Genomic DNA, 17,086 nt, shown 5'->3' with positions numbered 1-17,086 from the left:
GGAGAGGTTAGTTCCCCCTGTATTCAGGTAAAAGAGCAATTAGTAGATATCCTACAATAGACTACCTAATTTTCAGAATAAAAATAAGAAACAATTTAATGTAAAAGGTATACAAAATGATCATGCTTTGAACTCCAGCAGAATATTTTGTTTTTGTGCTCACTAATATCAGCGCCTATTATGATGATATTATGGAAATTCCTATTCAAAGACAGTTTTGAAAAATAGAATACTGATCAACAAAACACGAAAAAGAGAACCAATACACAAGTTCCAACTGTGCATTGCATCAAAATCACTTTGAGAAACTCTATCTGTTCAGTCCTTCAGGATGGCATATTCACTTAAAACGTTCATCAAATGATTTTTATGTGCACTTCTGAAGCAGATGAATTAACAAACATCACCAAAGGAAAAGACAGATACAAATGATTGCATTTGGGTTTCTTATTCAATGGCAAGATGGCAACCCACTTTATTTTCAGAAGAATACTGTGAACTAATATGATCCGTGATCCATATAGAACGTTTCATTGACTAAGGCATAGGAACAAGAGCGGGGAAGGCTGGCCTCCTGTGGACACAGAGCTGGCTGCCGTTTCTCTGGAAGCTGAAAAATCCGACTGGGGAAACGAAAATAACCACAAAACAAACATTACTTCCCTCATCTGCCCACTGAGGCCTGAAATTCATTTTCTAGAGAACATTAAGTTTCATTCTACAATTAGAAATAACACTTAAATTCGTCTTCTAGCCATGATGGAGTCAGGAAACAAATTTCCACTCCCCCGCTAAAACAATTAGAAAACTAGGCAAAATATATGAAATTGCCTTCAGACACTGAGCAACAGGCATTGCAGGAAGCAATGACAGGAGCTGTGACAGAAGGGACACGGGAAAGGTGAGCCCCGTGGTTGTGGTCGTCCTGACCCACTGCCTTTACATCACAGGAAGGAGAAACTAAACAGAGCCTGGTGTTCTGGCTGTTAGGAAAAGAGAATCTGGCCTGACCAGGCAGTTGCACAGTGGACAGAGCATCAACCTTGAATGCAGAGGACCCAGGTTCAAAACTTGAGGTCGCCAGCTTGAGTACGGGCTCACCACCTTGAGCACAGTGTCATTGGCTTGAGCATGGAATCATAGACATGACCCCATGGTCACTGACTTCAGCTCAAAGGTTGCTGGCTTGAAGCCCAAGGTTGTGGCTTGAGCCCAAGGTCGCTGGCTTGAGCAAGGGGTTATTGGCTCAGCTGGAACCCCCTGGTCAAGGCATGTATGAGAAAATGATCAATGAACAACTAAGGTACCGCAACAAAGAAGTGATGCTTCTCATCTCTCTCCCTTTTTGTCTGTCTGTCTTTCTCTCACTAAACAAAAAAAGAAAGAAAGAAAAGAGAATTTTCAGTTTGAGGAGGCCAAGTCAGCTACAATTTGTAGACAAAGTCACCAGAGAAGAGGTTTTCAGAAAGAAATTAAGAGCTGGAAACATGCAGAGGGCTGTCCTTGAGTCTGATAAGTACTAACATGCACCTGTAGGTAGAACGACCCCGAACCCTCATACAGAGATGGGAATAGTTTCTATTCTCATCATCCAGAGTGCAAAGAGCTTCTAAGACAGGGGGCATTAGACAGGCTCCTCAGATGAGTGTTGCCTAGTAATGGGCCGAAGTCGTCATGACCTGAAATCGGCTCTGGGCCTGCCCTAACAGGTCTGAGAGACAAGCTTCAACATGATCCAATCCATCCAATCCAGCTGATTGGAAGTCACTCTATCTCAGAAAAAGAAAAAAAAGGACCAATAATATTAAAAACATCTGACACCCAAACATGTAAAATTTATAATGTGTGCATCTAATCAAAAATTTCCATTAAGCGAGCCCTGACCCAGACCTCAGTTGGTTAAGAGGGTTGTCCTGATACGCCAAGGTTGAAGGTTTGATCCTTTGTCAGGGCACATAGAAAATTCCAAGGAGTGCATAAATAAGTGGAACAATAAATCAATGTTTTTCCTGACCAGGCGGTGGCACAGTGGATAGAGCGTCAGAGACTGGGATGTGGAAGACCCAGGTTCGAGATCCCAAGGTTGCCAGTTTGAGCACGGACTCATCTGGCTTGAGCAAAAAGCTCGCCAGCTTGGACCCAAGGTCGCTGGCTTGAGCAGGAGGTTACTCGGTCTGCTGAAGGCCCATGGTCAAGGCACATATGAGAAAGCAATCAATGAACAACTAAGGTGTCGCAATGCGCAATGAAAAACTAATGATTGATGCTTCTCATCTCTCCGTTCCTGTCTGTCTGTCCCTGTCTATCCCTCACTCTGACTCTCTCTCTGTCTCTGTAAAAAAAAAAAAAAAAATCAATGTTTCTCTTTCTCTCTCTTTCTTTTCCTCTCTCTCTCTCTCTCTAAAGTAATTTAAAAAAATTTAAAAAATTATCTTGAAGCAGAAAATATAACCCATATTCAGAAGAAAAATCAATTAAAAAAAATATCCAGATATGTCACAAATGACAGCATTAGCAGACAAGGGCATTAAAATAGCTGTCAAGTTAGATACCTAATTGTAATGGGCCTTGATGAAATATAGAGATACCACATCATAGGTGACACCAACTATAGACTTTGAGAATCCAACAGCATCAGCCGGGAAAGCAGTATCACAGTAGATCAGAGATGTCTCTCGACCGGAAGATGAGAAAATCAAGACTGTGGGTTCTGACTTTGCTTTACTACCATCCAATCAAGAAGTCACACCTTTCTTCCCCTTTCATGGGAAGAGGGACATCACCTGAGAGATTTGTATCCCAGAGACTGAACACTACCTTCAAGGGACTATTATAATTCTGGATCTGATAAAACTTTTTCTTTAATTGAGGTATAATTGACATATGACATAATATTAGTTTCAAGTTCACAACATAATGATTCAGTATTATTACATATATCTCACAATGATCACCACAATAAGTCTAATTAACATATGTCACCAGACATAGCTACAATTTTTTTTTCTTGTGATGAGAACCTTTAAGATTTATTCTGTTGGCCCTGGCTGGTTGGCTCAGGGCATAGAGCATTAGCCTGGCATATGGATGTTCCAGGGTCAATCCCTGGTCAGGGAACAGCAGAGAAGTGACCCATCTCCTTCTCTCCACCTCCTTCTCCCCCTTTCTCTCCCTCTTTCCCTCCTTGTAGCCAGTGGCAATGGGTTCAAGCATTAGCCCGGGGAACTGAGGATACCTCAGTTGATCTGAGTGTCAGCCTCAGGTGTTAAAAATAGTTCAGTTGATTCAAGCATCAGCCTTAGATGGGGGTTGCCATGTCTTTCTAGGTTGAGGCACATGCAGGAGTCTGTCTCACTATCCCGCCCCCTCACTTAAAAACAAACAAAAAAGATCTATTCTCTACAATGCATCTTTCAATTGTATAGGATACTTATTACTTCCCCTTCCCCTGAGCTAATCATTGCATGAATAATTATGAGAATGACCAATTTTAGAAAAAATAATAGAGTTGTATTTCCTCTGCACATCTTAGTTCTTTTTCAAAATCTGGAAGCAGAGGCCATCCTGTTTCTGTTCAGTATGATCAACTCTGTTCAGAATAACTTTTTGCTTTGAGATTTTATTGATGGATTATCCTGAAAGTTGTTCCCACGTTATCTGTTATTTATATTTCCCTCTGACCTCCGATTGTAAGGGTGACTAGTGCTCTCTGTCCATTTCCCTATGACTTCAGTGTGCTATGTGTGGTGATTTTCTGAATGGGAAGAGAGAATCCGAGCTAAACCCTGGTATTCTGTGTAATATCCTGTACCCTAGTTAATTCCCACTTTCCTCCCCAGCAATGGGTTTATCTTACTTCAAGAGGCAGAGAAACTTGGGTTTGTCATAGTTTACCAGTGCAAAGTAGTTTCCTGGAAAATGGTAATTTATTTTTCTTACTTCTTAGATTCTATAGTTAGGACCTGTCTCCTTTGAAACCAAGGGCCAGTCCTTGGAAGTCTCCTGAGTTTTGTCCCTGTATTATTCTTGAACTGTGGTACAGTAATCCTTCTTTATCCATGGGGAGTACAGTCCAAGACCCCTAGTGGATGCCTAAAATCATAGCTAATGATGAACCCTATATATACTATGTTCTTTCCCATACATACATACAATAACGTCTAATTTATAAATGAGGCACAGTAAAAGATGAATAATAGCTACAATAAAATAGAACAATTATAGTAACATAATATAATAAAAGTCATATGAATGTGGTCTCTAACTTTCTCTCTTTCACAGAATATTTGTTGTATTATACTCACTTAAATGAAGCACTTTACGGCTTCTCTTTAGCATATCCAAATTATCAGCATCACTAATCTTAAGCTTTGGGACCATCATTAAGTAAAATAAGGGTTCCATGAACGTAAGCACCACATCAGTCAATGTGATGGCTACTAAGTGACGAACGGGCAGGTTTCAGATACAGTGCAGATGCAGGAACAAGGAGATGATTGACATGCCAGGTGGGATGGAGCAAGATGGTCCAAGACTTTATCACACTGCTCAGAATGGTGCACAATTTGAAACTTATTGTTTATCTCTAAAATGTTTCATTTAATATTTTCAGACCACAGTTGACAGTGGGTAACTTAAACCTTGAAAAGGGAAACCGTAAATAAGGGGGTATTAGGAGGACAAAACTTGTCAGAATCTCCTGTTCCTTTCCTTGGCCACCACCATTGAATTTACGGCCGAAGCTGAATCCCTTCTCTTGTTTCACAGAAACTAGTGAATAATCAGTTGGGTTTTATTATTATTTATTATTTACATTAGCATAAACCGATTAACTTCCATTCTTCTCTCTTTTCCTAGAATCTTTATTCTGTTATCTTCAGTTAAGTGAAGGAGAACTGATAGTTCTTCTGGCATCATTTTTTACATAATTCAAAATCGTTTCCACAAAAGCCATGACAGATGTTCGTCAAACATCTGTTTTAACATATGAAACACCTACATGCCCTCTGCTGGCTAAGACAGAATGTTAGAAGACCCCTTTGCAGTGGTCACATTCTGTATAAAGTCTCCTGAAACACTGAATTATCCAGCACTGGGCATTGCTCCCAGCTGAAATGTAGGATTCGGTTCCTACGAGCCTCATTCTTGTCAATTCAGGTCACATTCTTGTCAATCAAACCATATCTCATCTTGTTCCTGCTTCAAGACATCTTATTTAATATATACTCTAGATTCATTAGCATTGAACTCACGGCCAAGAGCACTATCACTCACGCCTGGCATGTGCTATTTTCTCCTACTCGGCGTTAAGCAGGTACACTACAGCCTTCTGGGCTCAGGATCACTGACGGCACTTCAGAACTAGGGTGGTGGCCATTTAAAATGGTGAAAGCACCCACTCAAAGCACAAAGCGAGAAAAATTTGGCACGAACTAGGTTGTGAAAACTTGTTCACAGCAGAAGGGCTGAGACAGAAGACAGAGCATAGTCTTATTTGATGTCATCCGGAAACCTGCATCTCAAGTGGCTCCAATTTTCACAGTCAATTCTGTGGTATGTTCCTGTCCAGGAATGACTGCGAAACAAACGAACAAATAAGAAAACCCAGTGGTTATTGATTTTTGAGTTTACAAATCAATTTTAGAGAGAAAGCCTAACTACGAATATAAAATTGGCAACTTATAAGAATTGATGTATTTATATTTTCAAATAGATGAACATTGAAGGCTAGAAATGTGAGTAGTTTTAGTTTCCTAAAATAGTTCATGAATTGGTTAAGTTTTCAAAACGTATACCAAACATTTAGCTTAGTTTACATAATTTAATATGTTGATACTTGTGGGTTTGCATTAAATATAATTAATATATAAAACATTTCTAATTAAATTATATTTTGCCTTTTAATTATAATACATTGAATATTTAGATAAAACAACTTTTAGAACAGGGGTCCCCAAACTTCTTACACAGGGGGCCAGTTCACTGTCTCTCAGACTGTTGGAAGGCTGGACTATAAAAACTATGAACAAATCCCTATGCACACTGCACATATCTTACTTTACAGTAAAAAAACAAAACGGGAACAAATACAATATTTAAAATAAAGAACAAGTAAATTTAAATCAACAAACTGACCAGTATTTCAATGGGAACTATGGGCCTGCTTTTAACTAATGAGATGGTCAATGTGCTCCTCTCACTGACCACCAATGAAAGAGGTGCCCCTTCTAGAAGTGCGGCGGGGGCCGGATAAATGGCCTCAGGGGGCCACATGTGGCCCACGGGCCGTAGTTTGGGGACCCCTGTTTTAGAACATGTATATAGAAATACTTTTTTATGTTTATTTTAACTTACATTTCCATAAAACATATTGAATTTTATATACTTTTAATACAATCCCTTCTCACTCTATTTTATTTCTTATTCAACATTGAATGTGAGTTGAGAATGTGCTTAAAATAATAGGAAAACGGAAGGGGCACAGTTTGAAACCCTGGGCTTGCCTGGTCAAGGCACATATGGGAGTTGATAGTTCCCGCTCCTCCCCCTTTCTCTCTCTTGACTGACCAGGCCGTGGCACAGTGGATGGCATGTAGAACTGGGATGCAGAAGACCCAGGTTTGAAACCCCAAGATCGCTGACTTGAGCGTGGGCTCATCTGTTGTGAGCAGGGCTCATCTGAACTTGAGCCCAAGGTCACTGGCTCAAGCAAGGGGTTACTCGGTCTACTGGAGCCCCCCGGTCAGGGCACATATGAGAAACTAATCAATGAACAACTAAGGTGTCGCAACGAAGAGTTGATGCTTCTCGTCTTTCTCCCTTCCTGTCTGTCTGTCCCTATCTGTTCCTCTCTTTGTCTCTCTCTCTGTCTCTGTCACAAAAAAAGGGGGATGCCACAGAGAAGAATTTTTAAAGAGCTCAAAATAAATAAACAGTGTTACTGTTGTCAGTGTAGGTGGATGAAACATTTTATTGAAGTTTGTTAGCTTGGTGTATAACTTTTTATAGAGGTGAGATGTGAAAACCCCATCTGCACTCTGCACTCTGGTCCTCCCCCCTCCCCAAGTTAGCGGTTGATCTACAGCTAGGAGAGAGGGGAGGGTAATGAAGGGGGAAGTGACATTCCGAATGTCCACAGGTGGCTCCACTCCGTCTCTGGGAACTGCACTACCTGACACTTGTGTAGGGGCTGTATGAATAGGGAGGATGCAAGTCAGGAAAGTCCACATCGGTGGAGGAGGAAGGCCTCAAGAAAGAGGTGAGATTTGGAAGAAGGAGAGGGGAGAGATTCAGGAAGAGCTCCTATCACTATGAGACTGAGGTCTACATTTAAATGCCTCATTACTGGAATTAAGAGGAAAGCACCTTCAGAAGTTCCGATTTCAATCGCAGGCTTTGTTATTTACGATGCACCGTTTAGATTAGGAGTGCAGCCGCATAGCCTTTGTTTTCATTGGCCCCTTATGAGTGATAATGGCTATCATCAGTAATTGGTATCTTCCCATGACACCGTGGAACACCTCTTGATCGCATCTGCTTATGACGTCAGTGGCCAGGATGTAATGGGAAACAATTTTATGGCGGGACAAGAGCACATAAACCTTTCCAGTGAGCTATCTCAGGAATGACGGGATTGAGACAAGCATGACTGATGATGAAAGATGAAAGTTTTGCAGGCAAACATACCCAAACTCAGCCCCTAAAAATACCAGGTATTCCTAGGGAAACGTAGTCAGTCTTTGTGGACTCGGTTTCTTCATCTGTACAAGTGGAGAGAATAAAAGCTATTTTGCAGTACTGTGAAAATCAAATGAAGTATATCAAGCATATTTGCTGATGCCAAGAACAGAGTACTCAGTAAGTTGAGGCTCCGTGAACAAGAAAATCAGATCACGTCACTCCTAATCTGTGTCCTTCATTCACTGCTGTGAACACCTGGTCATACAGGCACCCTTCTGCTCCTCAACAAGGAGAGACACACTCCAGGACATCAGCACATGCTGTTTCTGTCCGGAAACATTCTTCTCCTGCTCGTCCACAGCCCACGCTCCCTTCCCTGCTGCAGGTGTTTACTGGCATCTCCTCTTCTCAATAAGGCCTTCGGAGACCACCCCATTTACCATTGCCTCCTTCCCCCAAGAAGTCTCTGTCTCTTCCGCCTGCTCAGTATTTTCAACACTGTTTATTGTGCAAGATACCATGACACATTTCTTATTACATGCACTTTTCATCTCTGCTCATTGGAAAGGAAGCTGCATGTGGTCAGGGTGTTGGGTCTGTATTTTATCCCCACGATATTTACAGTCCCCAGAACATAGCCTGACTCACACTAGGCGCTCATTAAATAATTATTAGATGATGAGGAGGAGGAGCAGGAGATATGGTTAATGATAAAGATGAAAACAAATGCAAAGCTACAGCATCTACCACATTTATCCAGAGTGAACTTGCAGAATACCTAGCTGGTATCACAGAGAGTTGCTTGGTGTGGGAGGAAAAACCCTATACATTTGGTGACCGGAAGTGAAGTATGTCTTTTGTGTGAGTAAGGATGAAAACACACAATAGGAAGGAAAAATTAATTTTTTTATCTTCAACAGATGAGATAATGGATTTGAGAGGTAAATAGCTTTTGAGAAGACTTATTGCAATAAGATAACACATAATAGTAGCCTGAATTAGCATTTTCTACAATGACTATGAAGAAATGAGGAATAAAAGATATCCAGGAAGAAAATTTAGACAATTTGATGAAGGCCTGGGAGAAACTTCCAAGGTGTCCACAGATAATTTCTTTGGGGCATCTTATTACAAACTCTAAGTATTGATATTTATAACATAAATAACAAACTGTGATAAAGCTGGTAATTAATAGATGCATAAAAACATCTGATAGGCACCTTCAAGACTGAAACACTGATTCTGAATAGTGATCAAAAAAAGGTCATCAGAACTGTTTGCATCTGAGTTGAGCTTTGGAAGATGGAGAATTTTGTTACTGGGTTTGGTAAGCAAGATGCCTAGCCACTAAGTGCTCTTGAGAAACCAGTAGTAGCGGCCATATTGTTTGCTTCCTTCTTTCTCTGTAGGTCACCACGCTTCGAATACTATGAACCTCCTCCTCTGACCAAAGCTGACTATATGCAAGAGCCTGACTCAAACGTGGCCTGCAATGGCTTTCCTCTAGTGTCTGGCCAATAGCATATAAATTGGTCTGATGCCGTGCTCCGTGGAGTTCTACGTGAAGACTGGCTTGGCCAGTCAGAGTAAATCCATGAATTAGTCACTCGAGGCTGAAACATAGATGTAGGTTGGAAAATAGGCCCATCATTGTAATGGTGGAATTTTAGGGCCCGTTATTAATGACTCACTAGCTAGCCAGGACTTGAGAGCGAGCCTGGGTCCTCCTTCACGCTCAACTTCTCTATGAGGATCGGTTGTGTGTGTGGTGTTCTGGAATTTTTCCCACCTTACTCGATTTTCTGACTTGAGCATATGTCTGTTCTTTGCAACAAAGTAACTAAGTCAATTCTGAATACTCAGTTTTAATAATCTCACCTGTTTTCCAGAAAAGTGCAAGATATTTGAAGCTTTACCATGACAAAACTACTGATCTCACTTCATGCTTTTCTTAAGTAGAAACATTTCAATATTTTAAAACTCAAAAACATATAAATGGAGTTTTTCATCAGCATTATCATAAAGTTTCAGAAATGATTTGCCAATGTGAAAATGCTGAAATTTAATTTTTTTTCGAAGGATCCCCCTAGATACTTACGTTCAGTAGCTTGACTGATGAGAGAGGAATGTGTTCCTCTGATCTGTTCAGGACTTTGATGTTGTATATTTCAGCGAGAATATCTAGGTTTTCAAATGTAAATTCAATATCTCATTAACTATTTTAAAGAGATCCACTTTTTTTTTTTTTTTTTTTTTTTTTTTAGAAATCTTTGTTCACACATAATTAATCTTCTATGATATACAATGATTTCTTCAAAATTAGGGCTAAATACTTATTATTTTACTGGAAGTTACCAATATATTTTTTTCAGATAAGAGAAAAATATGAAAATTCTAGCAGTGAAAGGTTTCTTGTCATTAGTAATACTTAACAGTTATTTTCTATTGTGGATGAAAAAGGAGTTCTATAGCAAATAAACTCACGTGGTGATCTAATCTTAAAATCCTAACTGGGCCGGTCATGGTGGGAAGTCACGCCTTAGGCATGTAATTTTTTTTAGTAAAAGCTTTGTGTGTCTCTAAATGTATCATTTCAATGTATCATTTTTTTTAATTACAGAGGGTCTTTTAATACAAAACTATATTACTGGGAAATATGTATATATAATGGGATTACATATTTGTTTACCATGTATTGAGAATAAACAATAGCAAATAATTTTTTTAAAAAAAGAAGAAAGGGCCCTGGCAGGTTGGCTCAGTGGTAGAGCATCAGCCTGGCGTGCAGAAGTCCCAGGTTCGATTCCCGGCCAGGACACACAGGAGAAGCTCCCATCTGCTTCTCCATCCCTCCCCCTCTCCTTCCTCTCTGTCTCTCTCTTCCCCTACCGCAGCCGAGGCTCCATTGGAGCAAAGATGGCCGGGGCGCTGGGGATGGCTCCTTGGCCTCTGCCCCAGGCGCTAGAGTGGCTCTGGTCGCGGCAGAGCGACGCTCCGGAGGGGCAGAGCGTCACCCCTGGTGGGCGTGCCGGGTGGATCCGGTCGGGCACATGCGGGAGTCTGACTGTCTCTCCCCGTTTCCAGCTTCAGAAAAATACAAAAAAAAAAAAAAAAAAAAGAAGAAGAAGAAAGGTTTACCTTTGCCTTACACGCAACCTGTTCATGTTTTTGTGCGTCTAGGCTAAGATACCTTTAAAATAAGTATAACCACCCTCCAGGGACCACCTAATGGCAATAGTTATGACATGGGGAGAGGGAGATATCATGAGAAGTTATCTCTGGGAAATGCTGATAAAATAGTTATCTTTATCGGGGGACATTTTTCGGGATGTACTGGTTGTTAAAGAGGATAGGCACAGGACATATGACAGATATATTTTACCTCCTAACTGTTTTCCTTAAAGGAGCATCTCTTGGAACTGATGTTCTGCAGAATAATGTGAAAATTGTTCCATTACAACCTGTAACCCATGATGACGTCATAATAATTTAATGCTCCTTTCACGCGACATGGGCATAGCACTATGTTCTCAAAATAGTTTCAATTAGAAAGCCACCATTTACTTATTCTGAGCATGGAAGATGTAAATTCTTTTACATCTGTGTGGTTTTATAACACTCCAGCCTCCTATAAACAGGCAGGAAAATCAGGTTAATTGTCACTTGAAAGAGAGAAATCTACATTGCTGATGGTTACTTGAGCAAGTGCTCATTCCTATTCATTGTGTAGCTTTCCTGAATGCTTTATCAGACACATACTAACTGCTGTACATCCTTGGATCAAATTGCTGCTTTTTCATTGACAGTTTCAAATACTCTTTAAGGGTTTCCAGGTCCCATCCTCCTCTGGTAATTTTTTTTTATTTTAAACAGAGCCACTTCTCCGGACTCTTGTGGAGACTCTCTACAGTAGGTACTTAAGCCAACTTTTCTATTTTCCTCTCAGGAGTTTCCAAGTTCTCAGAGATATAGTTTATAAGTCTTTCACTTACAAAATTCTTTCAAAAAAAATAGGGTTCACGAGGGCTGATAGCCCACTGAAGAGTGTTAAGGAAAAACTTCTGAGAGTAAGAACTATAGAAGTGGACGATGGTACTTCCGCAATTTTTTAGCTATTTTTTTGTTGATAAAATGATATAAACACATTGGAAGCAATTTAGGAATAAAGAAGAAAGCTTATGACTTCATCATTTTGATTCAATCATGATTAGTGTCTTGGGGATAGTTCCTTTTTCCCCACTTCTGAAAGGGTTTTGGTGTTCAAAGTCCCATCATGCCCCAGTCCTTTGGTCCCATGTTGTGGGTGGGGCAAGACTTTGGTTCTGGGTGCAGCTGGAAGAGGCCACCGTTCTCTTCCCTGTGCATGCTTCAGCCTCATGACTTGAGGGTTTGATGTGTTGTCCCTGAAAAGCAACTCCGTACCTCCTTAAACAGAATAGGACCATTTTGATAGGACTGGTTCTTGTTTGAGTTCCCTTCCAGTCTTGTGTTTGGCTCTTTCCCTTCTGAGTACATCACCATTTTCCCATGATGTTGCATGCTCTCCATGACCAGAACTTTAATGACTGAAATATATTTTACTAATTCATTTAATTAATCTATTTGTAAAGCATATTCAGATGACTTTCGATTTTTCTCTAAATACTTCTGTAATAAGCATATGGTGCATAAAGCTTTTCCCCATGTTTTGAACTCTTTTATGATAGTTTCTCTTAAGTGAAATTACTGGGTCAGTGGACACGAACACTTTAATAGCTCTTACATTTATTATCAAATTGCTTTTTAAGAGGTTCTACCAATTTGTGGTGCTACTGTGTATATCAGTTATTTAAGGACAATCTTATTATAAAGGCAACTCTCAAAGGATGCTAGATTATGCCTTGCAGTATTTCCAGATTTTATTGACATTCTGTGTAATAGAGGATCATTAAGATATCAGTAAATAGACCTTAAAGTAAATTCATTTAAATGGAAAACATTTAATTGCCATCTCCTACAGACTCTTCTATCAGAGCAGGGAGTTCCCGCACCTGGCACTGGCAGGGCCAAGCACTAAACACTGAGAATTACAGCGGAAGAAGAGAGGGTAATTTATTATAAATGATGCTGCCCAGGAAAATGGAAAGCTAATGTTCAAAAGCCGGAACTTCCGAATCTCGGGTTTGGGGTGGGTGGGAACAGCTATGTGGAAGCACAGGTGGGGCAAGTTGTAATTGAAGGAACTTGGAGCTTGGCCACTTATGGTAAGGAGCATCAAAACAGAATATTCCTGAACAATGGACCTTTTGCTTCCAAAAGAGTTCTGGTGTTCAAGTTCCAGTCATGTCCCAGCCCTTTGGTTCCATGTTGTGGGTGGGATAAGACTTCAGTTCTGGGTATGGCTGGAGGTCAAAGTCCCCTCCTCTGCACAGGCTTCAACTGCATGACCTGCTGTTTGGGTTTGTTATCTCTGAAAAGCAACTCAGTACCTCCTTAAGCAGGATGGGACCATTTGATCTGGCTTTGCGGTTATAGTGCAGTAAAAATGCTTTGAAAGGTACCTGCTTTGCCCTCATCAATTCTGAGTGCCAGCACATCCATGTCTCAGGGGAATGGGTTCATTCTTCGATCATGTTTGTTAAACTAGCTCTCTCCTCCCCAGCTATTGCTGATGCAAACAGCGATTGCTCTCTGACCCAATCACATCGCCTCTTTCAAGACCTTGACCTAAGAGACCGAGAAACCTATAGTCAATCAGCATTTTCCTTGTCTGTGAAAATTTATGAAAGACTTAGGAAGTGGACTAGTCATGTGGAGATCTAAATGGCTATTGCGCAGCGCAGAGAGGGTTTCCTTAGAAAGAAATAGAGGCTCTGGGGGTAAGAAACAGAGAGAGGATGAAAGGTTGTTTGGTTCCTGTTGGCTTTCTACTTTGCATGTTCCGTCCCTGCTATAACCAGGCTATTATGCCTGTTTTATGACATAGTCAGGTATTCGTGTAATGCATTTCCTTTCGCTTGAACATGCTGGCGGTGTTATCTATTCCTTGTGACCAAATGATCCTTGAATCAGGCACACAGACATTAAACGGAAAGAGAGAGGGTATCTCTGCTGAGTTAAGTTGCCTCCCACTGAGTCACACTCTCCCAACCACATCCCTGGTACTGTAGCCAGCAGCCAATGACCGACTGGTGTCCCCCTGCCTCCAGGGGCATACATTCTGAGATGTACATATGATATATACTCCAGAGTATCCAGTGGGAATTGGGCTAAAACTGGAACTTCCCTTGAAATTGCAACCTGCTTGGCTGTTTCCACTTTTGTGTCCTCCTCCCACACCTTTCTATAGGAGCATTCACCTATAAATCACTAGCGCTCAAAATCCTTGGCTCAGGGTCTACCCCTGGGATAATTCAAACTAAGACAGTGGCCTATCTAGCAGGGATGAGTTACCTCATTCTAAAGCTTACCTTGGAAGATTGGCAATTAAAGCATTATTATCTTTTTTGATCTGAAAGCCAGATTAAATCTGAAAGCCAGTATTAACTAGAGGCCAAGCTTCTTAACTAGAAAGTAAATTCTGTGCGATGTGTTTACATGGAAATGTGTCTCTTTGGGGACCAGAATAATGTTTGATAAATGGCACACCCAATGCTTTGGTTTCACTTGTTATATTGTCATGGTATCCATACTCTGGGTAGAAATAATAGAAATAATGAAGCAGCAAAGGGCTGGTTAAGTTATTTAACTATATTTTAGACAGTTCCTAACATGACATTGTATATCCACCTATATTTTTTAAAGTACTCTCTTCTAGGTCATCATAACTCTGTACTGTAAATTGCTTTCCAGAAATCCTAGAGTATTGAGTAAATGACAGTCAGCAGAACCTAAGGATTTTAAATTCAAACTCTTGGACCATTTCTCTCTAAGTTGTGATACAAATGATGAAACTTATGCTTTCCTGTTGTAGATGTTGTATCACAAATAATGGGTTTATCAGAGACGACCATTTCTTAAAGGTCCCAAGGTAAGCTGGATGACACATGAGAAAGGGGCATGTCCTTTGCCTTCGAGAAGCTGAAAATAAAATGAAGATCAGAATTTTATTCATCTTGGTTGTGTTTATTTCTACGTTCATTTCCATCTCAAGGACTAGCAAATATTTCTTTGAGCAGCTTTTTCTCAAGAAGTGAGAATCTGCCACACTAAGACTCAGAAGACATAGTCCTGGCTTGATACTACTTTGAAGCATCGGCATTTGATTTTTCTGGGTTTTTACTTTCCTCCTTGATAAATTAGGCAAAGTTATTGTCAAGGTTTTTATACTGTCTTAATCTCATAAGTAACTGCTCTAACACTCTCTTCAGCGAGAAATGGTAATATATCTAAGTGGAATAAGTATTTAAGCAAACACTTATGTGTATACTCTGCCCAGAAAAAGCTAGAGAAGTCCAAATTTCAGTAAGTTCCAAACTTTCTGGCTGAGACCTTACTTGCCAAGCTTTAAGACCTATGAATATATCTGGAGTCTCATGAAAATACAAGTGTGATGAAACATGCCAATCCTCACCTGTATTTAGAGAGGATGATACTTTAAGCCAAGAGCCTATTTCCTTTTCAAACCTCTTTCTGCTTTATTCTTCTAACCACAGTTGCAGCCTCCCATTCAATGTATCTTCCCCACTCTATTCTCTGTTCCACCGCTGGGCCATCACTCCAAAATATAGAGTACCTTTTAAAAAAAAAATGTCCTCAAGAGAAGATATGATTTCTCAACGTATTTTATGGGTGAATCCACAGGAGAAAGAAATAAAATTTTTTAAAGGCTGAAGATTTAATGAAAATGGAAACAAATCATAGAGGAACACAGTTCTGGGTATGAGCTACAAGTGCATTAAGAAGCATTGAAGTTAAGGGTACTTAATATTCCTCATGTCCTGAGCGCACTGATTTAAAGTGGCCACTAAAGATTATGCAAAATTAATGTGCATTGATTTCTTTTCTTTAGGCAAATCTCCTTTTTAAATTTTTTTTTATTTTACTGTCCTCTGACTTCTTGCCTTAATTTACCTGCCTGGTCAGCTAGCTTGAGTTTGGAATAGCAAAGTCAACTTACTTGACCTCAAGATGATGGTCCAGTTTAACCTGTTAACAGAAAGCATATGATGGTGTGAAAAGAGATGGAGACTTTGGAGTCATAAAAAAAAGAAAAAAGCTTCAAATTCTGGCCGTAATACACTTTTTAAAAATTTATTTATTTAGCCCGACTAGGCGGTGGTGCAGTGTATAGAGTGTCGAACTGGGATGCCAAGGACCCAGGTTTGAGACCCCGAGGTTGCCAGCTTGAGCGCGGGCTCATCTGGTTTGAGCAAAAGCTCACCAGCTTGGACCCAAGGTTGCTGGCTCGAGGAAGGGCTTACACAGTCTGCTGAAGGCCCACGGTAAAGGCACATATGAGAAAGCAATCAATGAACAACTAAAGTGTCGCAACGAGAAACTGATGATTGATGCTTCTCATTTCTCTCCATTCCTGTCTGTCTGTCTCTGTCTATCCCTCTCTCTGACTATCTCTCTCTCTCTCTCTCTGTCTCTGCAAAAAAAAAAAAAAAAAAGATTTATTTAGTGAGAGGAAGGGAGGAAGAGACAAACTCCTTTATGCACCCTGACTGGGATCCAACTGGCAAGCCCACTAGGGGGAGATGCTCTGCCCATCTGGGCCTTTACTCCATTGCAATGGGAGCCATTTTTTAGTGCCTGAGGCAAAGGGCGTGGATCCATGCTCAGCACCTGGGACCAACTCGCTCAAATCAAACCACTGCTGCAGGAGGGCAGGAGAAAGAGAGAGAGAAGCGAGAGGAGGAGAAATTGAGAAGCAGAGGGGTTTTTCTCCTGTGTGCCCTAACCAGGAATCAAACCTGGGACATCTACATGCTGGGGCGACACTCTACCACTGATACAACTGGATGGGGCCACACACTTTTCTTATATACAAGTCGTTTGACTCTTTGGTTCCTCAGGTTTTCATAGAAAAGTAGAAACAATAGCTATTTATATATGAGCAGTTATTTTGAAGTTTAAGTGAGATCATGTAGGTAAAGCATGCAAAATGCCTTACATCCTGTCTGGAATATGAAGTATAAATTACCTTTATTTTATTTAACTTTTAAAAAGTTTTTAAGTACAGCTGACATACAATATTATATTAGTTTCAGCTGTACAACATAGCGATTGGACATTTATATAACTTTTGAAGAAATCAGCCTAATCAGTCAAGTACCCATCTGACACCAGACATAGTTATTACAATATTCCTGACTATATTCCCTATGCTGTACTTTACTGCCCCATGGCTGTTTTTATAACTAGCAATGTGTATTTCTTCATCACTTCCTCTTTTTCACCCATTCCCACAACATCCCTCCCA

The sequence above is a fragment of the Saccopteryx leptura genome, chromosome 2, assembly GCF_036850995.1.
Source record: "Saccopteryx leptura isolate mSacLep1 chromosome 2, mSacLep1_pri_phased_curated, whole genome shotgun sequence".
Taxonomy (NCBI): domain Eukaryota; kingdom Metazoa; phylum Chordata; class Mammalia; order Chiroptera; family Emballonuridae; genus Saccopteryx; species Saccopteryx leptura.
Note: the sequence above shows the minus strand (reverse complement) of the source record.